Genomic DNA, 21024 nt, shown 5'->3' on the forward strand with positions numbered 1-21024 from the left:
AAAGAAAATGTCATTTATCTTCTATTGCTAAATGGTCCAGTTCCGATACTCACGTCCCCACTGAAGGTGCTTTCGGCAGTGGACAGGGGTCACCATGGGAAATCTGACCATTCTGCGGCAATGCATCCCCATACACAGCAAACTGTGAAGCAATGTATTTTCTACCTTTTTATCATGGATTTCTAAGACAAGTTTTTCAGCAATTTTAGCTACTTTAGCTCTTATTTATTTGAGCTTTTAAGAACAGCAGTAACCCTTGTCTTAGACCGGGTTATAAATATGTTTAAAATCCACCTTGGCACTTATCTTGATAAAGCCCGGCATACGCGGGTGAAACACATTTGATGAGTGCTGAGAAGTATTCTAGTAATAGGCTCCAAGCACACCAAGCTATTTCAGCAGCAGGAGATTCCAGCGTTCTTCTGAGGTGCACGTGACTCAGTTTGGTTTGGGTATACAGAGCGGCTTGCAGCACGATACAGACAAGTAATAATCTCACCTTGTACTGTACATTGTGCCTTGTTGGTGGTCCACATGTATTTCGTGGAAGAGTTCCTAAATGGAAGTAAGTGGGGTTTTGAATAAAAAACAATGTTACACTATGCTCTTGCTTTTCTGAAATCTTTAAGGTGGCTACAGTGTATCCATTCTATCGATACAGGAATAACTTTGCTTCACTGGTCATTTAAACTGTGAATATAAAACCCTGATATTTGCCTCCTGGGTGGTGAAATCCTTTTCTAAACACCGTTTAAGTGGACTCTTGAAACTGTCAAATGTATATTTTTGGTACCCCAGTAAAATAGAATAAGTGGAAGATCCACTAAGCGCTGACACTAGTATTGTAGTTATTTATGTTGGGAAAACTTGGGGGAAGATTTTATTGTGTATAGCTGCTTATTAACCTAATTAGTTTATTTTAAAATTGTTTATTTTTAATTTATGCTATTGTTGTTGCGCTCTCTTACAATGTTTTTCTAATTTTAAAAAGCTCTTATTTATTATGGGCATTTGTAAATTGCCAACATGTTCTGCAGCAAGCTCTTCTTTGTTACTCGGAGGAGTCTCAAAATCTTTCTGACCATGAAGGAGCCTCTGTAAATGAGGACCAATCAGGACGCCTCGGAGGCGTGTTTACTTATCTGAACAGGGCATTTAACAGTGCTTCTTTCATTAGCTCATTGCCCTGTCGTGGTTCTAGCTTGTTCTAGTCACTCAGTGCTCGTGTATTCTAGTTATCCCTTTTGGTTTTGACCCGGCTTGTTTGCTCTACTCTGCTTATCTCTGTTACCCTTGATTCGGCTTGTCTCTCGCTTACCTGTCTTCTGTTACCCTCGACCTCGGCTTGTCTTTGACCATTCTCTACTGTACTACTTACGTTAGTCCGGCCATTCTAAGGTCCGGTATACGTATCTGGCTACTGTTTGTACTCTGCGTGTTGGATCCCTGTCCCGATCCTGACATTACGACAGGGCCAATGGATCCTGCAAGTACAAACAGTCAGCTTGCTTCTCCTGATCCTAGGTTTGAAGCCATGGATCACAGAATGGATCAGATGGCGCTAGCGCTACAGGTGTTATTATCTCGTGCCAATAACCCACCAGAGGAGATACGTACTACTCCTATCTCTCCTGTAAGTTCAGGCCTAGAGGTAGCCACAGTAGGTGCTTCTTCTCGCATTACCCCACCAGTACGTTATGGTGGGGCTCCTGAGAAATGTCGTGGTTTTTTAAACCAAATTAGTATCCACTTTGAATTGCAACCTCGCTCCTATCCTACAGATAGGGCAAAGGTAGGATTTATTATCACCTTACTCATTGAGAGGGCTCTGAGATGGGCCAACCCACTATGGGAGAACGATAACCCGTTAGTATATAACTATAACGCATTTGTAGCTGCTTTTAGAAGAACGTTTGACCCTCCAGGTAGAAAGGTTAATGCAGTCAGATCACTGTTGCGCCTGAGACAGGAGAACCGAACACTTGTGGATTATGCACTAGAGTTCAGGTCTCTGGCGTCAGAAGTCAAGTGGAATGAGCAGGCGTATATGGATGTATTTTTGAATGGGCTATCAGATGTAATCCTTGACGAGGTTGCTACTAGAGAACTTCCTGAAAATTTAGAGGATTTAATTTCATTCATTTCTCGTATAGATGAACGTTTAAGAGAGAGACAGAACACTCGAGAGAGGAACCGGAGACCTTCCTTTAGGTTAACCCCCGCATTTCCAAGCCCTGACTCCACGGTCTCTCTGCTTCCTGAACCTATGCAGATAGGCTATACCCGCCTCTCTGAGGAGGAGAGACAGCACAGGAGAAGGGAGGGGTTATGTATGTATTGTGGAGCCAGAGGTCATTTACTCTCGAACTGTTCTAACCGCCCGGGAAACGCTCGCACCTAAGTTTCTCTAGAGGACAGGCCTTGGGTGTTTCTATTTTGTCCTCTACTCCTAATTATAAAGATCACAGGCTTCTGCTACCAGTTTCCTTAACTTGGGAGAAGGAAGTAGTAAAGGCTATGGCGTTGATAGATTCCGGAGCTGCTGAGAATTTTATCGACCAAGCCTTTGCCACTAAACACAATTTCCCATCCCAGTTAAGGGAGACACCCTTGGCCGTTGAGGCCATAGATGGTAGACCACTACTGGACCCTGTTATCTTTCGTGAGACCATACCCATTAACTTAAATGTTGGTATCCTACATGTGGAGAATTTATCTCTTATGCTCATTTCGTCCCCTTCTGTTCCCATAGTTCTGGGGTATCCATGGTTGAAGAGACATAACCCTATTATCGATTGGGAATTAGGGGAGATACTCTCGTGGGGTCAGAGCTGCCAGGAGAGGTGTTTACGCAAGGTTTCTCCATTGGCTAATAATAACACACCTGGTAGTCCTACTCAGTCCACAGAAAAACAGATACCGTTCCTGTACCAAGACTTAAAGGCAGTATTCGACAAGAAGAATGCCGATTCTTTACCTCCACACAGGTCATTTGATTGTAAAATTAAGCTTCTACCTGGGACTATGCCCCCGAGGGGTAATGTATATCCTTTATCTGTTCAGGAGAACTCTGTTCTAGAGGAATATATTCGTGAGAATTTAGAGAAAGGATTCATTAGGAGGTCTTCTTCTCCTGCCGGGGCTGGGTTCTTTTTCGTTAAGAAAAAGGATGGCACGCTGAGACCTTGTATTGATTACCGAGGCTTGAATAAAATAACTATCAGAAATGCTTATCCTATCCCATTGATTACCGAGTTGTTTGATCGTCTTAAGGGCTCCAAAATCTTCACCAAGTTAGATCTCAGAGGGGCATATAATTTGGTGAGAATCCAGCATGGACACGAGTGGATGACGGCGTTCAATACCCGGTATGGCCACTATGAATACACAGTTATGCCGTTTGGACTTTGCAATGCTCCTGCAGTATTTCAAGATTTGATTAATGAGGTACTTAGGGAGTTTCAACATGATTGTGTTATTGTCTACCTGGACGACATACTGATACACTCTAGGGAGATTGAGACTCACCATAGACAAGTCAGAAAGGTATTACACAAACTTCTGCAACATGGCCTATACTGTAAATTGGAGAAATGCAGCTTTGACCAGTCTCAGATAGACTTTCTTGGTTACGTGATTTCTGGGGAAGGTTTTAAAATGGATCCTGACAAACTCCAATCTATTTTAGATTGGCCTTTGCCCAAAGGACTCAAGGCTATTCAAAGTTTTTCCAACTACTATAGGCGCTTCATTAAGGGATACTCTTCTATCATTGCGCCTATTACCAATATGACCAAACAAGGGGCTGATACTAGGACCTGGTCTACGGAGGCTCTTGTTGCTTTCAAGACTCTCAAAGAACTTTTTGCTTCTGCCCCCATTCTAGTCCACCCTGATACGACTCTGCCGTTCTTACTCGAGGTCGATGCTTCTGAGACGGGAGTTGGGGCTGTTCTGTCTCAAAGGTTAGGGGTGGACAAACCGTTACACCCTTGTGGGTTCTTCTCTAAGAAATTATCTGGGCCTGAAAGCAGATATGACATCGGCGACAGGGAACTGTTAGCGGTCATTAAGGCTTTAAAGGAGTGGAGACATTTACTAGAAGGGACATTACACCCTGTTACTATTTTAACGGATCATAAGAACTTGTCTTATATTGGGGAGGCTAAGCGCTTATCCGCCAGACAGGCTCGTTGGTCCTTGTTCCTCACTCACTTTAATTATGTACTTACTTATAGACCTGGTTCTAAGAACTCTAAAGCCGATGCTTTGTCTCGTCAATATGAACCGTTCACTATAACTGAGCCAGTCCTTTCCTCCATGGTTCCTAAGGGTAATATCATCGCTAACACGAATCTCAGGATTCACTCTCCGTTGCTTGCCGAGATCATGAAATTTCAGCATCTTGCGCCCAAACAGACTCCTGGGGATCGACACTTCGTTCCTGCCACTCTCCAACTAGAAGTGTTACGCTGTTTCCACAACAGCAAGGTGGCTGGACATCCTGGCATTCGCAAGACGTATGCTCTGATCTCTAAAGATTTCTGGTGGCCTGAGTTACGTAAAGATATTAAAGAATTCATCGGGGCATGTGAGGTTTGTACCAAGACCAAGCAACCCCATTCGCTTCCATGCGGATTTCTGCACCCTTTAGAGGTTCCTGAAAAGCCATGGTCCTGTTTGGCTATGGACTTCATTGTTGATTTGCCTATCTCTAAAAAGCAGACTGTTATCCTCACTGTGGTGGACAGATTTACTAAGATGGCTCACTTCATTCCCTTACCTAAACTCCCATCTTCGCCCGAATTAGCGGAGATATTCGCTAGGGAGATTTTCCGTTTACATGGGATACCTTCCCAAATTGTATCTGACAGAGGTTCCCAATTTGTTTCCCGTTTTTGGAAATCCTTCTGCTCTCAACTAGGCATCAAATTGAATTTCTCTTCTGCCTACCATCCTCAGTCCAATGGAGCTGCTGAACGCACCAACCAAAAGGTTGAACAATATTTACGTTGTTTCGTTTCTGAACACCAGGACGATTGGGTCGGTTTGATTCCTTGGGCGGAGTTTGCACACAACAATCTCGTCTGTGATTCTACGCATTCTAGCCCCTTCTTCATGAATTATGGCTTTCATCCTTCCATTCTTCCTTCGGAGCCCTCTTCCCAAGGGGTACCGTCGGTGGATGTCCATGTTGCCAATTTAAGGAAGTTATGGGACCAGACTCGACAAATTCTTCTGCACAATTCTATGCTGGTTAAAAAACACGCTGACAAACGTAGAAGGGCAGCACCGGTGTTTGTTCCAGGCGATAGAGTATGGTTAAGTACTAGAAACATTCGGTTAAAAGTGCCTTCCATGAAGTTCGCTCCTCGGTATATTGGACCTTACAGGGTACTGACTCAAATTAACCCAGTTGCGTATCGTCTAGCTTTGCCTAATGCCTTACGCATTCCTAACTCATTTCATGTTTCCTTGCTAAAACCACTAGTATGTAACAGATTCTCCTCCACGATCGCCCCTCCTCGCTCTGTTCAGGTGGAGGGTCAGGAGGAGTATGAAGTCAATTCCATCGTCGATTCTCGAATCTCCCGGGGGAGAGTACAATATCTGGTCGATTGGAAAGGATATGGTCCTGAGGAGAGAAGTTGGGTACCTCAGGAGGAGGTTCATGCTCCCCGTCTCCGCAGGGCATTTCACTCTCGCTTCCCTTCTCGTCCTGGTGCCTTCCGCCCGGTGGGCGTATCTGAGAGGGGGGGTACTGTCAGGGTACCTGAGGTCTCTACCTCCGAAAGAGGTAGAGACTTAGCCGTTCATCCATCCGGACGGTCTGATTTCCCCCTTCCTCGCGGTCTATCCGGTCATGCAAAGCCGGCCGCGAGGGAGTGACTCCCTTTTATAGCATGACGTCCGGAAGTCGACGTTAGGACGCCAACCCGGAACAACCTGTCACTCAATTGCTTCAGGACCAATCAGGACGCCTCGGAGGCGTGTTTACTTATCTGAACAGGGCATTTAACAGTGCTTCTTTCATTAGCTCATTGCCCTGTCGTGGTTCTAGCTTGTTCTAGTCACTCAGTGCTCGTGTATTCTAGTTATCCCTTTTGGTTTTGACCCGGCTTGTTTGCTCTACTCTGCTTATCTCTGTTACCCTTGATTCGGCTTGTCTCTCGCTTACCTGTCTTCTGTTACCCTCGACCTCGGCTTGTCTTTGACCATTCTCTACTGTACTACTTACGTTAGTCCGGCCATTCTAAGGTCCGGTATACGTATCTGGCTACTGTTTGTACTCTGCGTGTTGGATCCCTGTCCCGATCCTGACACAACCCTTGTTTGACCCTAGACTATTCAGGCACCCTAGCTGTGCTGAGTGGGCACCATCAGAGTACATTGCACAATTATGCAGCTTAAGGCTACACAAACCTTTTGAAAAAGAGATTAGAAATAAGGGTGTCCCTGACCCACTATTTTAGATAAGGTTGCAATCACACCTGATTTTGACCGCAGTTTGGTCACATTTTTAAGCAAAAGTGGTAAAGATCCTCGTTTCCTAAAAAGCCATCCAAGATACAGGTGATACTGGAAAAATTAGAATATCGTGCAAAAGTTCATTTATTTCAATAATGCAACGTAAAAGGGGAAACTAATATATGAGATAGACACATTACATGCAAAGCAAGATAGTTCAAGCCATGATTTGTCATTAGTGCGTTGATTATGGCTTACAGCTCATGAAAACCCCAAATCCACAATCTCAGTAAATTAGAATATTGTGAAAAGGTGCGATATTCTAGGCTCACAGTGTCCCACTCTAATCAGCTAAGTAAGCCATAACATCTGCAAAGGGTTTCTGAGCCTTTAAATGGTCTCTCAGTCTGGTTCAGTAGGAATCACAATCATGGGGAAGACTGCTGACCTGACAGTTGTGCAGAAAACCATAATTGACACCCTCCATAAGGAGGGAAAGCCTCAAAAGGTAATTGCGAAGGAAGTTGGATGTTCCCAAAGTGCTGTATCAAAGCACATTAATAGAAAGTTATGTGGAAGGGGAAAGTGTGGAAGAAAAAGATGCACAAGCAGCAGGGAAGACCGCAGCCTGGAGAGGATTGTCAGGAAAAGGCCATTCAAAAGTGTTGGGGAATTTCACAAGGAGTGGACTGAGGCTGGAGTCAGTGCATCAAGAGCCATCACACACAGACAGATCCTGGACATGGGCTTTAGATGTCATATTCCTCTTGTCAAGCCACTCCTGAACAACAAGCAACGCCAGAAGCGTCTTACCTGGGCTAAAGAAAAAGGTCCTCTTTTCTGATGAGAGCAACTTTTGCATCTCATTTGGAAACCAAGGACCCAGAGTCTGGAGGAACAATGGAAAGGCACACACTGCAAGATGCTTGAAGTCTAGTGTGAAGTTTCCACAGTCTGTGTTGATTTGGGGAACCATCTCATCTGCTGGTGTTGGTCCACTGTGCTTCATTAAGTCCAGGTACAATGCAGCCGTCTACCAGGAGATTTTGGAGCACTTCATGCTTCCTTCCGCAGGCAAGCTTTATGGGGATGCGGACTTAATTTTCCAGCAGGTCTTGGCACCTGCCCACACTGCCAAACGCACAAAAGCCTGGTTCAATGACCGTGGATTACTGTGCTTGATTGGCCAGCAAACTCGCCTGACCTGAACACCATAGAGAATCTATGGGGCATTGTCAAGAGAAAGATGAGAGACATGACACCGAACAATGCAGAAGAGCTGAAGGCCGCTATTGAAGCATCCTGGTCTTCCAACACCTTAGCACTGCTTCCAACACCTCAGCAGTGCCACAGGCTGATAGCTTCCATGCCACGCCGCATTGAGGCAGTAATTGCTGCAAAAGGAGCTGCAAACCCAGTACTGACTCCATATGCATGCTTATACTTTTCAGAGGTCCGATATTGTTCTATGTACAGCACACTCCTTGTTTTATTGATTGCATGTAATATTCTAATTTACTGAGATTGTGGATTTAGGGTTTTCATGAGCTGTAAGCCATAATCATCACACTTCACAAATCACGGCTTGAACTATCTTGCTTTGCATGTATTCTCATATATTAGTTTCCCCTTTTACGTTGCAGTTTCCCCTTTTACGTTGCATTATTGAAATAAATGAACTTTTGCACGATATTCAAATTTTTCGATTATCACCTGTAAATTGCTTGATATCGCTTGTCCTCTTATCCAAATATTTATCCTGGCAGAGACGCTTTGGCAGACAGTTAATTTGACCTGCACATGGTTCGCGAATGAGCACAGAGAGCCCTTTGCCTCTTGGCAATGCCAATTTGTCAATTTCAACTGAATACCGTAAAGCCATTCTTTACGAGATTGGTGCTAAGCTGGCAGACTTAAGTTCTAGGGAGCTTGGCCCAGAAGCTAATGGGCTTTTATGTGGAGAAAATTTATATAAACACATGTGTCTGTATTTATTAACTTTACCAAGGCCCAATCATCCCTACGCAGGGTGTTCCGTTCCCAACGTTTTTATGGTAGAGCTGGTCGCCATAGAGGCCATCCAACAGCAGACAAGCCTTCACTTGGCTACAAGCCTGGTCCCTCTGAGCCATGGAACTCGGGTCACAGATGATTTTATCACAGACTACTTTTCCCTGGCAGAGGCCCCATCAGAGGACATGGATTTGCTTCACTCTGCAGTCACACTGCTTGAGGTAATTGACTAATTTTTTTCCCTTCGTGATCTCAACTGACATTAGATACTTTTTTTTTTTTTTTAATTCTTTATTTTTGCGTGCAAATGATTCACAGACATTCTGTCAATGCCCCAACAGCAGTGACAAACAAGTGATGATTAGACATAGCGTAACATTTAGAAGGCATTTAAGTATGTAGCACATTTTTTTTTGTATAATGTAGATATCAGGTGAGATCTAACTTGCACATTTTGTTTATGTAGTGGTTGAGGATCTCCATAGGATTACTTAAGCGAGTATTGGGATGTATGTTTAACTGTTTGTACAAACCATCAGTAGAGTAGTGTAGTCTAGAGTTAATCTTATGTGTCAGGTTAGCGTTGTGGTATACGAGGTGTAACTGCAGATTTACTCACTGACATTTTGTGGAGTGATAGGGTAGCAAGCTTAGCTAAGGTAAGTGTGTAGGTAAGGTACCACCAGGCAGAGTGGAGCGTACTAGGTTGTCAGCATCAGGCATAAAAAGAAAACTAATAGTTAATTCAAGCAGTCCGCAGCAGCATAGAAGATATGTTCAGCGGTGACAGCAGCCTGGGTTAAGAGGAGCTGTGAAGTGGCGTAAGTCCTCGTGGGAAGTGGGTAGTGTTGCAAGATCAGAATGCTAAGGGAGTCTCTGGGGACTTAGAGTTGGTACAGCAGACTCCGAGGTGGGAAGTTGATGTGAGCCCTCTGCCGCCATTTCAGGGGTGCCTCTGTGTGGTTGCAGGGCTGTTAGTCGACAGGCCTTGCTTTGCTCGGCCGGCTTGTTTTCTGCCTAGATCTGCCGCTCCCATCGCGCTGATGTCTTCTCCGCAGGGGTCGGTCAGCCGCTCACCGTTTGCTCGTTTCGGTGACCGGCTTGATTGCTCTTCTCTGGAGCCCCGTCGCGCAGGAGCTGGTGGAGCCGGACTCAGCGCGGCCGCCATCTTAAGGGGTAGGCCTCTGGTGCGCTCCGTTGTCCATCCACCACACCTCTCGGGCCCCTTGTAGTGGGGACCGGGATGACCCTCCCGGTCCAAGGGGGGGGGGAAACGGGGCCGGCAGGCGTCTCATGATGTCGGCTTGCAGTGTCCGGGAAGGGAGACAGGGCAGCGGCCGTCTACCCCGCATCCCACCCGAGTAGGCCGCGACCCCCAAAGCCTCTTACCCCCTTCTGGGGTCCTGAAGCTCCCGATCATGGGGTCCGCCACCCCGTCCACAGCTGTGGGCAGGTCTCCTGGGCTCTTTGCGAGTGTCAGGGCTGTGTTAGTAGCCTGAGAGGCCAGATTGCTCCGGAGCCTCTCCTGCATGCGACCGGTCAGCATGGCGGGCCGGCCCCGCCCCCAACTGACATTAGATACTTGGATTCTTTAAACAATAATGGGATTAAGATAGACTTTATGTCCGACCCACTACTGGAGAGCCATCCTGTACCTCTACGAATGTCTCAAGCAGACAATGTGACACTTCAATAAACACTCTGCAAACTCAGAAACAAAGGAGCTATTAAGCCATCCACCTTTCAGCAATGTCTTGCTAGTCAAGAAACGATCCAGAGAATGTCGCCCTGTCATCAATTTAAAAGACCTAAACGTATTCATTGTATAAAGACATTTCAAAATGGAGGGCATCCACCTTTTCTGCAAGATATTGGTTATCTCAATTCAACCGCAGAGATGCCTCATTGGTGTTACCCACAATTCCTTTGACACAATCTCTTTAAATTCACTTGCCTCCTTTGGTCTCTCCTCGGTCCCTTGACATTTCACCAAGCTGATAAGGCCAGTTATAGCTCTCATTCATTCTCAAGGTGTCAGGTCCATCATATACCCCAATGACATCCTGTTGTTAACTCAGGACACAGAAACCCTTCAACAACACATGGAAATGACCACTGCACTTCTTCAGAATTTCTGGTTTTTGATCAACTTTGAGAAGTCATCACTCATTTCTTCACAAATCGTCCGGTTCTTAAGTTTTCAGATAGACTCTGTTCTGTCTATCCTTCAGCTTCCGTCCTCAAAAATAAAAACTATCAAAAAGGACATTCACAAAGTTCTTTCTTCTCCACACATCTATCTACTCGACTTGGCGAGAGCCATAGGTCTCCTATCAGCTTCCGTTCAGGCCATCTTTCCAGACCCATTATACAATTATCTATGGAAATCCACAACCTATGATTAACTAATTTTTCTAAACGGCTAAGTCAACTTAGAATTGAATTGGTGGGTTTTCTTTTGTTGACTATACTGGTGTTCTGTGCCAATTACCTTTTGTTTTAAATAATTTTGCTTTTTTAAATGTTATTATTCTTTATTTTTGTTGTGCATTGTGAAAACAAAACAGTTTTCAACATGACATTGCAGCATGACATTGTAAATTAATGAAGTAATGATATTGTGAATAACTGCACAATTTTTAAAGTAAGGAATAAAGCAGAGTTGTGGAACAAATCAAGACAGTAACTACAAGACAAGAGTAGTGTGTAAAAGATAGCTTGCCTAAACCCCAGTGTGGCCCCCCTGTCAGGACAAGAACTTAAGCCCGAGGACGATAGGAACAAGGGATTTTTGATTAACCAACATCTGTACAGGGAGCTTCAGGGTGTTATGCCAACAGTAGGTGTACTTGGACTTCATTATAAAATCAGTCCATGCCCTGCCATGGCCATGCGTAGACCCTCTGCGGAAGTCCCACTCAAGCAAGGTGTAGAAGCATTGTGCGGCAGACGGGTAAGTGCCTTGTGGTCAGCGGGAGTTGCATAGCCCAGCTTGGTTCCGAAGGCAGTCCCATCAGCTGTATCTCTGGCCCCACGGTATATCTTGGTTGGTGTCTGTGCTCCAGTTTGGTCTGTGCTAGATAAATGTCGTACTCTGGATGTATGTACACATGTCTGGGACGCTCTGCGTTGATCCCACCCTCCATTGTGGGGGGGGGGGGGGTCTCGGGCTCTTCCCCAGCTGTGCCCAAAAGGACTTGAAATGGCAATTCAGGATGGCAGCACCCGCCATCTTGTGAGCGCTGGAAACAGTTGTGTGTTCAGCAGGTATGCCACACGCCCTCAGCAGTATAAGGGAGCCTCCAGAGGGTAGACCAGGTTGACCCCCTCCGGTCCAAAGGGGGGTTACAGGGCCAGCGCCACTCAGCACGAAGGGTTCAGCTTGCTTAAAACAGGCAGGCTAGCAGGGCAGCGGCCGTCCACCCCACTCACCACCTGTGTAGGCCTCATGTCATGGAGGTTGTAAATTTCCCCACAAGGGACTGAGCAACAAGTTTTTAACCGAACTTTGGGACCAAGACAGTCTAGTACAAGGTACTGTCGCTTTATGGTGTCAAGTGAGGAATTAATCTGAATTTGTAAATCAAAAAAGTCTGGAAGATTGTCTTCCATGCGACTAGTCAGCATGGCGGTCTCGCCCCGCCCCCAAATAATTTTACTTTTTAAAATATACTTACCTCCTGGCTACCTCATATCCTGTCTACTCTAAAGAAATCCCAGGTGGGTATTATACCACCGGTGCATTATCCGTAGAGCAGTTTGCCTGCTCCACCTTTGTGAGTATTTACTATTTTTAATATTTTACCAATGTTTTTTTTTTTTTTTGACAATCTTTATTTTGCATTTTCAAAAACAGGAAGTTACAGAAAGAAGATTATGGTAGCATTGTGTTAGTGACATGTATCAGGGTACATTCAAGAACCATATAAAAATCGCATTTATAACACAGTTCTATCTATAAAACAACTGTGAAATACAGCCCACCTTCCGTTTGCTTCCATTTTTCCCACTCCTATTCTCATTGTTTGTTTTTAACATTCTTCGTTCATCTATTGTTTCTTTGACAAACTTTATCTTCTATTTATCTTTTCATGTTGTACATTTACGCTTCCCCAGCAACGATACAAGATAACAAAGTCAAACTGTAAATATTAGATTGATACATTTTAAGTATTTTCTGTCTAAACAATCGAATACAGGTATATAGTAAATTGGAACTTTTCACTCGAACTTTCGTCTGAACTAGTACTGTGTCCGCAGGGGACAGGCAGTGACATAGTGCGTTACGTTGCATGGGCGTTGTGTGGCTATTCTCACGCTGATATATATTTTTTTTTTTTTTTTTTTTTTGGGGGGGGTAATCAGCCCGTTTTACCGGGGTCAGGTTGGCCTTCTGGCTATGTAGCTCTATGCATCTTTAAGCTGGAATGCAGCTGTCTGCCCATCTTAGCAGTTGCATTGTTCTCAATCTAAGTAGGTTGCAGCGTGTGGGCTGCTTGCCATGCAGTTTCTTGCGCGTGGGCGTGTGGGTCTATGCTTTTGTTCTAGTATATGGGCAAGTCGGTCGTGGTCTTTGCGGTTCTAGGTGGCTTTGGATGCGTCTTGGGTGTTTCCCTGCTCGGTTAACTTAGGGGCGTCCGCCCTCGCTGTCTGCCTATGCGCTTATATTAGTCTGCCTGTTGTGCAGGGCGGTCCTTTCGTCATTAATGCTTATGTCTAGTGGTTGTGCTTGGTGATTTGGGGCCGTTTGGCCTCTAGATCGGGCTCTATTCCCCCTCGTTGTGTTCGTTGCCCCTACTACCTGTCCCTGCTTGTCTTAGATTCAGTTGGTCGGAGTGCACGTATGTGGTTTAGTGTCTCTCTTGCGCTCTGGTATCTCCTTTCGGTAGGGTCAGTGTTATCGGTAGTCTTTCGGTAGGGTCAGTGTTATGTCTGGTGTCTTAATCTTGTAGAGGGTAATTCGCGTACTCCTGTATTTTGTTTTTCAGTGGTATCAGGTGTTGGGAGGTTGGTATGTTCGTGAAGGGTGAGTGGCTACGCTAGGTCTGTGGGGTGTGAATTGTTAGAACAAGATGGTCGTGACTACTGTCGGTCACGGTGGTAGCTAGGTTGGGTCATTGTGTGGACCCGGGCCCGTCTCCAGCCCTCCTGTTGACAAACTCCATCCAAGGGTACCATGTTTGAGCGCATTTGTCAGAGCGTCCCTGCAGGGAAGCAGTCATAATTTCCAAATTGTATATTTCTTCTACTCTGGCCACCCATTGCTGGAAGGTAGGCGTGCTCGTCTGCTTCCAGAGGGTCGGGATGAGTGATTTCGCAGCCGTGAGCAGTTGTATCGTTAGACTTCTCTTGAAGACTGTAATGGGAAGTGTTGTGTGGTTAAGGAGCATCGCCAGTGGCTGAAATGGTATGTCGGCTCCAGTGATGTCATTGACCTTACTGTGTATCATCCGCCAGTATGGAGCTATGAGCGGGCACGACCACCAGATATGAATTCCGGTGCCGACGTCCCCCTCGCATCTCCAGCAGCTGCCGGAGATTGAGTCATGTATGTGTCGTAGAGTGTCAGGGGTCCTGTACCAGTGCGTTAGTAGTTTGTAATTAGTCTCTTGGTACTTTGAGGAAATGGATCCCTTGTGCGTGAGCAGGAATATTTTGCCCCATTCCTGGTCTGTAAGTGTGGTCCCTGTGTCCCGCTCCCATTTAGTCGTGAATCCCAGTGGGGGTCTGCCGTCGTTAGTTTGGAGAGTTGCATATAGTTGTGACACCCCGTGGGGGAGGTGCTGTCTGGTTGTGCATGTGTGTTCCAAGCTCGTCAGTGGTCTATGTATATGTCCTTTTCCTGTAAGTGTCGTGTAGTAGCTTTTGATCTGGTGGTAGTGGAAGTTGTCCAACTGGGTTGCTCTGCGATGGTTGAGCAGTTCTGCTAGTGGTCTGAGTGTGTGTGCGGTGCTCCACTTGTGCATATATTGCCAGTCCGAGGCTTGAAAGTTCTTCAGGGAGGTGGGGTGTAGGCCACCTGCTAGATCAGGATTGTGTGTGATGGGGGTGAGTGGGCTAGGTGAGGTCGTTAGTCGTCTGGTGAATCTTATGGAGCACCACACGCGTAGAGTGGCGTCTATCATCGGGTTGCTCGTGCGGATCTCAGCGTAAGTTGAGCTCCCGTGCCACAGTCTGGATGGAATTTTCCCTTGGGCCTGGAATGTTTCCATTTGCACCCACAGTTTTGGGCTCGGTTTGGCGTGCCAGTCAACTAGTCGTTGGAGATGGGTGGCTTGATAGTATGAGTGTAGTGAGGGGAGTCCTGCTCCCCCTTCGCCTTTGGGTCGCTCTAGGGTCGATCTGCGGATTCTAGTTGGTTTATGGTTCTATAAAAAATTTCCTGATCGCCGTGTTTGTAGATTGGAAGTATGCTTTAGGTATTGGGGCCGGGATAGTTTGGAACAGATATAAGAGGCGAGGTAGGAGGTTCATCTTGACCGCACTGATGCGGCCGAACCATGATAGGTATTGCGTTGTCCATTTGTGAAGGTCCTTTTGCAGCGTTGTTAGAAGCGGGAGGTAGTTCATTCGATACAGGTGGGTGAGGTCGTTCGTTAGCCAGACTCCGAGGTATCGGAGCTTGTCTTCGCAGAGTTTAAACGGGAATTGTGTGATAAGTTGGCATAGCTGCGTGGGGGAGGTCGTCACCGGCATAGCTTCGGATTTGCTTAAATTGAGTTTTAGATTGGACACCGTGTTATATGTTCGGAAGGCTTCTAGTAGGTTCGGAATGGAGGTTCGCGGTTGTTCTATAAAAAACAGCATGTCGTCTGCATAGGCCGCTACACGGTGGTCGGCTCCCCCCAGGGAGTGCCCCGTGATTCCCCCATCCCGTCTGACCGCCTCCAGAAAGGGTTCGAGAGAGAGGGCAAACAGAAGGGGGATAGGGGGCAGCCCTGTCTGGTGCCGTTGTGGATAGGGAACGGTTTTGTCAGGGCCCCGTTGATGCGTATGCGCGCCGTTGGATTGGTATAGAGCACTGCGATCCAGGTCCGCAAGGTAGGGCCGAAGCCCATGTGTCGTAGGACTTCTGCCAGATATGCCCAGTCCACCCGGTCAAAAGCCTTTTCGGCATCGGTGGACAGGAGCATCACCTCCCTCCCGGTATCTCGAGCGTGATGTATGATGTTGAGGGCTTTGATGGTATTGTCCCTTGCTTCGCGGCCCGGTATGAAACCCACCTGGTCAGGATGGACCAGGTCCGGGAGGGTCTGCATGAGCCGAAGAGCTAGCGCCTTCGCGAAGAGCTTCAGATCTGCATTCAGGAGTGAGATTGGTCGATAGCTGGCACAACAGGCCGGGTCCTTGCCTTCTTTTGGGATGACAGTCACTGTTGCGGCGAGAGTGTCGGTGGGGAAATGTCCGCCCGAGCTTATGGAATTGAGCCCCGTCAGGATCCTTGGGAGCAGGTCTTTAAAGGTAGTGATATACGTAAGTGGGAGACCATCCGGGCCTGGCGCCTTGTGGGGTTTAGATTGTTTCAAGGCCGCTGCCAGTTCCTCCAGTGTCAGGGGTTGCTCTAGTTTGGTTGCCAGTTCAAGGGGTATCCTACAGGCTACATGCTGGTTCAGATAGTCCGCAATGTTTTTCCGGTGTCGTGAGGCCGCCGTTCCTTCCTTATTTTGGGTTTGATCGTAGAGGTCGGTGTAGTAGTCGCGGAAGGCTTCCTGGATGCCCACTGGGAGCCTAGTGACGACTTGGTTCTTGTTTCGTTTCATATGGATATGTTGCCTTAGACGTTTTTCCTTCAATATTTTACCAATGTTATCGTAATAGAAAGCAGTCTGCTTTCTATATTTTTTTACATTTTGGGTCTCACAACACCATCTTCTATGGACACTCACCAACACATCCTGTAAGTGGGGATTATACCGCTATAAGCTATCAAAATTGGAGCTGGGGGGGAGGGGGCAGAGCTAGCTAGCTGAACTGATCGGATGCCATTTCCATCAGCTCCTCAGCAAAAATCTTAATCTTGCATATATCTGGCGATCGAAACGCCATCCAGCACCTCACACTACCTGACTGGACCCAGTGAGGCACGCCTCATCGAAAGATGTCCTTCTTTCTGCCCCAAAATCCACGCGAACTGACTCTCCAAAGCCTGGAGGAACTATTGGGAGGTACTGCATCCTCACGCCAGACGGCTTTCAATCCGACGCCGGATTACCTACCAGCCTGTATGCCGGCTATGGGCCGGCGCTCGCAGAAACAGCATGCTGCAGTTGATACCAGGGACATTGGGACTGCGCCCCACCCCATCAAGTTGCCTGTATAGAGTCACACACACAGGCACAGGCAGACAGTCACACAAACAGTTACAAGCAGACAGTCAGACACGCTCAGTTACAGGCAGACAGTCACACACACAGTTACAGGCAGATAGTCACACATGCTCAGTTACAGGCAGACAGTCACAGAGCCAAACACACAGTTAAAGGCAGACAGTCACACGCAGTTACAGGCACACAATCATGAACAGTTACAGGCACACAGTCACACACAGTCACACATACTCCATTACAAGCAGACATACACACTCGGTTACAGGCATGCGCACACACACGCACTCAGTTAAAGGTAGTCACACACAACAGCACAGCTACAGCGACACACACAATTGGAGTCGCACACAGTCAGACAGTCACACACACACAGACAGTCACACACACACAGGCAGGCAGACACACACAGGCAGTCGGACAGTCACACATACAGGCAGGCAGTCACACAGACAGTCACACACACGCAGGCAGACACACACAAAGGCAGGCAGTCAGACAGACAGTCACACACACATAGGCAGGCAGTCACACACACACACAGGCAGGCAGGCAGTCCCACACACAGGCAGGCAGGCAGACAGTCACACACACACACACACACACACAGAAAGACAGTAACACACAGGCAGGCAGTCACACACACAGGCAGGCAGGCAGTTACATACACACAGTCACACACAGGCAAGCAGTCACACACAGGCAGGCAGTCACACAAAGGCAGGCAGTCACACACAGGCAGGTACAGTCACACAGACAGACAGTCACACGCAGGCAGGCACTCACACACACAAGCAGGCAGGCAGTCACACAGAGAGACACACACACAGGCAGGCAGTCTCACAAATTGGCAGTCACACACACACACAGGCAGGCAGTCTCACAAACAGGCAGTCACACACACACACCCACACCCACACACACACACTTACCTCTTTCCAGTGGATGCAGTTGGTTGTTGGAGAAGCAGGGGCTTCTTCCTTCTTCCTGTGCAGCTGTGGAAAGGTATTAGCCCTGCCTCTGCCTCACGATAAGCCCCGCCCACTCATTAAGCCCCGCCCCTGCTGCCTCTAATCTTTTTTAATAGACCCGGGTGGAGAATAATGAATTCCTGTACCTGGGTACCTGTTTTTGCTCCCCTGACACCGGCCATGTGTGAGCTGTGTCGGCTGTCAGGGCGCTTCCTGCTCCATGGCGCCCTGTGCGGCTGCACAGCTCGCACACCCCTAGGGCCGGACCTGGATATGTGTACTCTGATGGGTTGATTCCAATTTAAAAAATTGTAACTGTTTCTTTGCTGCTGGGAAGCTTGCAGTAAAAAAGGTTAAGCAAATATTCGCCTCATCTTTTTAATAAAATTTAGATTCAGGCCTGGATTTGAAGCACTTGGTCTGCTGTTTAGTCTGGCATAAATCCAGACCAAATTCAGGCTGGTTCAAGGCCTGAATTGCAAAATCCAGAAATTGTTGGATAGTGTGAACGCTGTCCAGATTTTGTAGTTTGAATGGCCCTGTACGCAACTGGACAATTTTGCCATTTGGACTTTAGTAAATAATATGTTATTGTTTTAGAAATGTTTAAAATGTAAGCAACCTGACCTTGTATACTGTGCAGTGCATGGCTGTCATACACCTTAACTTCTTTCTGCTAAATGAAGTGTGTCTCTGTAACAATAGCATATTTCCAGTGCTGGGCCTCTGTCCCTCTAGCGAGGTCTATTTATTATTGACTGTGTAAGTGCATCCTCTAGCCTTATGCCCCTGTCACTGAGATGGCTGGTGCTCCTGTGATAGCCTGGTAACTACTACGCCACCTCCTTCGCATCATTGGCCACTTTATGGCCACGCCCACTAGTCATGCCAGCTACCTTTCCTGCTAATTTTACCTTGCAGTGCTGTCTGCCTTGGCTTTGTGGGGAAAATGCCAAGAAACATGCGCACATAGGCATCTAGTGGAGAAATGCTGTGAGTGTGCATCATGGTGAGGAAAGGTTGCTACAACGGGAAAGTGCAGTGGAGGTAAGCAAGGATTTTACAGTTGTCTAGTAAAACAAGCTTCTCTTTTATTTGTATATTTTTTATTATTGAGTATATTTGCATTGATTTATTTTACATGGGTTTTAAATTAATGTTCATTTTTACAGCTCATCTTATTTTAAAACCCAATATAATTAGGTAAATTATCACACAATATAAAAATACAAATATTACATTAAAAAGGAATAGACCTCAAAAACATGAAGCACAACAGATAGGGTTATTTACAAAAGAGTAAATTGTGGAAATTAAATGTGATTTTAAAGAGTATTCACATTTTGGACCAAAGTAATCAAACTGAAAACAACTGGTAGTGGTTTTGGTGCTAAGAGTGTCTCTTTAATAATACTGTATACAGTTTGCATGAATTGGATAGGTATAGTATGCATCAATATGACCTGAATAAACCTTATTTTCGTTCATGGACAGTCCTTTGTCTGTCTGCTACTTCTCCGTTGAATGCAATAGAAAAAAAAAACGAGAGTAAATGTAGCAGAGCAGTTTCCTCATCTCTATAGCAACCGCAGGAACTGCCATGCAAAGATAAAACAGAACACCAGAATTATGTCCTAGCAAAAAGGATATAGCTGACTTTAGGATGCTCTGTTTGAAATACTGCTGGCCAGACTGAGCTTAGAGCTATGTGATTGTGGGGGAAGGGTTAGGCAGGTGCTTCACTTTCAAAGACATCTAGCCAAAAGGCTTCAATGAAAAATATATACAAAATTTGTGTTGTGTTTTTTTAATTTTGTTCTGGGTGGGTTGCTATTTGTATTTGTATTTTTCATTTTGTAGCAAATATTACTACAAGGAATATTAGGCAGCTGCTAATAAGTTATTTTATAATAAAATTGTGTTCAATTTAAACAATAATAGGGTAATCTCTATAAGCATATTGGAACAGTTTTGTAGAAAATTGTTCATGCAGAAAACATGAAGGGTTTTTCCATTTCACTCAACTGTCTAATGAAAAACTAATACACCAAATATTCCGATTTTTTTTTACTCGTACTGCAGTTCACTCAATGCAAAACAGTTCATTTTATTTAACTGTTAATTTTTTTCTCTGCAGTCAAAATTACAAATGTTACGTGGATTACATATCATTTGGGGCATTATAAAAGCCAGTACAAAAATGACCCATGCACAAAATGTATACACTGCTCAGCCACAACATTAAAAGCACTGACAGGTGAAGTGAATAACATTGATTATATCATAACAATAGCAGCAAGTGAACAGTCAGCTCTTCATGTGTTGGAAATTGAAAAAATGAGCAAGCAAAAAAAATTACTTTGATAAGGTCCAAATAGTAATGGCTAGATGACTGGTTCTGAGCATCTCAAAAACCAGCAGTCTCGTTGGGTGTTCTCAGTATGTAGTGCTTAGTACCTACCGAAAGTGGTGCAAGGAAGCTCAACCAGTGAACAAGCATCAGGGTCATGAGACAGCCATGGCTCGTTAATGCATTTGGGGAGAGAAGGCTAGCCCATCTGATCCGTTAACACAGAGGAGCTACAGTAGCTCAAATTGCTATAAAAACTTGATGGAATTCAATTCATGGAGGCCCCACCTTGCAACTTGCAGGACTTAAAGAAACTACAAATAATGCCTTGGTGCCAGATACCACAGGACACATTCAGAGATCTTGTGGAGTCCATGCCTCTAATAGCACGAGGGGGATCTACACAATATTAGGCAGCTGGTTTTAATGTTGTGGCTGATCAGTGTAAGAAATGCACTTGCAGCACAATATTTTGCTGGTGAAGCACAGCACTAGGCAATAGTATTCCAGCCTGAGAATCGAATGTAGACCCCAAGGCCATATTTTGATGTATTAATATTCCTCTAGTGGCATTTACCTATAGACGGCTCCGTTTTGTTTTAAAGGATGAAAATACAGGAATGAATTGATAAGATCTAAACATTACATGGTAAGTTATTTGGGCAATTTTAATTTTTTCCATTGCTTTTATACATACATTAATTTTATTATAGTCATTATATAGGATTACTAGATGTAATATAAGTAACTGTCCATTTTATATGTGGACATTATGTCTGTATACAGACATTATTTTTATATTTGGTTGACCTTTTTTGGAATCATGTTTCTAAAAAACCTCAGGAAAGTTTTTTTTTGGTTTTGTTTCATGTCTGCTATACGTGACAAAAATGTTATT

At 45.5% G+C, this 21024-nt stretch overlaps 1 long non-coding RNA gene across 1 annotated transcript in view; it reads left to right on the plus strand.

The window, feature by feature from the left end:
• Positions 1–463: 463 nt before the first annotated feature.
• LOC134593414 (uncharacterized) overlaps positions 464–21024 on the plus strand; it is a 29552-nt gene continuing 8991 nt past the window's right edge. Inside the window, exons 1-2 of the long non-coding RNA XR_010089904.1 lie at positions 464–565; positions 20732–20775. This is a non-coding gene — a long non-coding RNA (uncharacterized LOC134593414). The remainder of the gene's footprint in view (positions 566–20731; positions 20776–21024) is intronic.

This window comes from Pelobates fuscus, chromosome 1, assembly GCF_036172605.1.
Source record: "Pelobates fuscus isolate aPelFus1 chromosome 1, aPelFus1.pri, whole genome shotgun sequence".
In the NCBI taxonomy this organism is placed as follows: domain Eukaryota; kingdom Metazoa; phylum Chordata; class Amphibia; order Anura; family Pelobatidae; genus Pelobates; species Pelobates fuscus.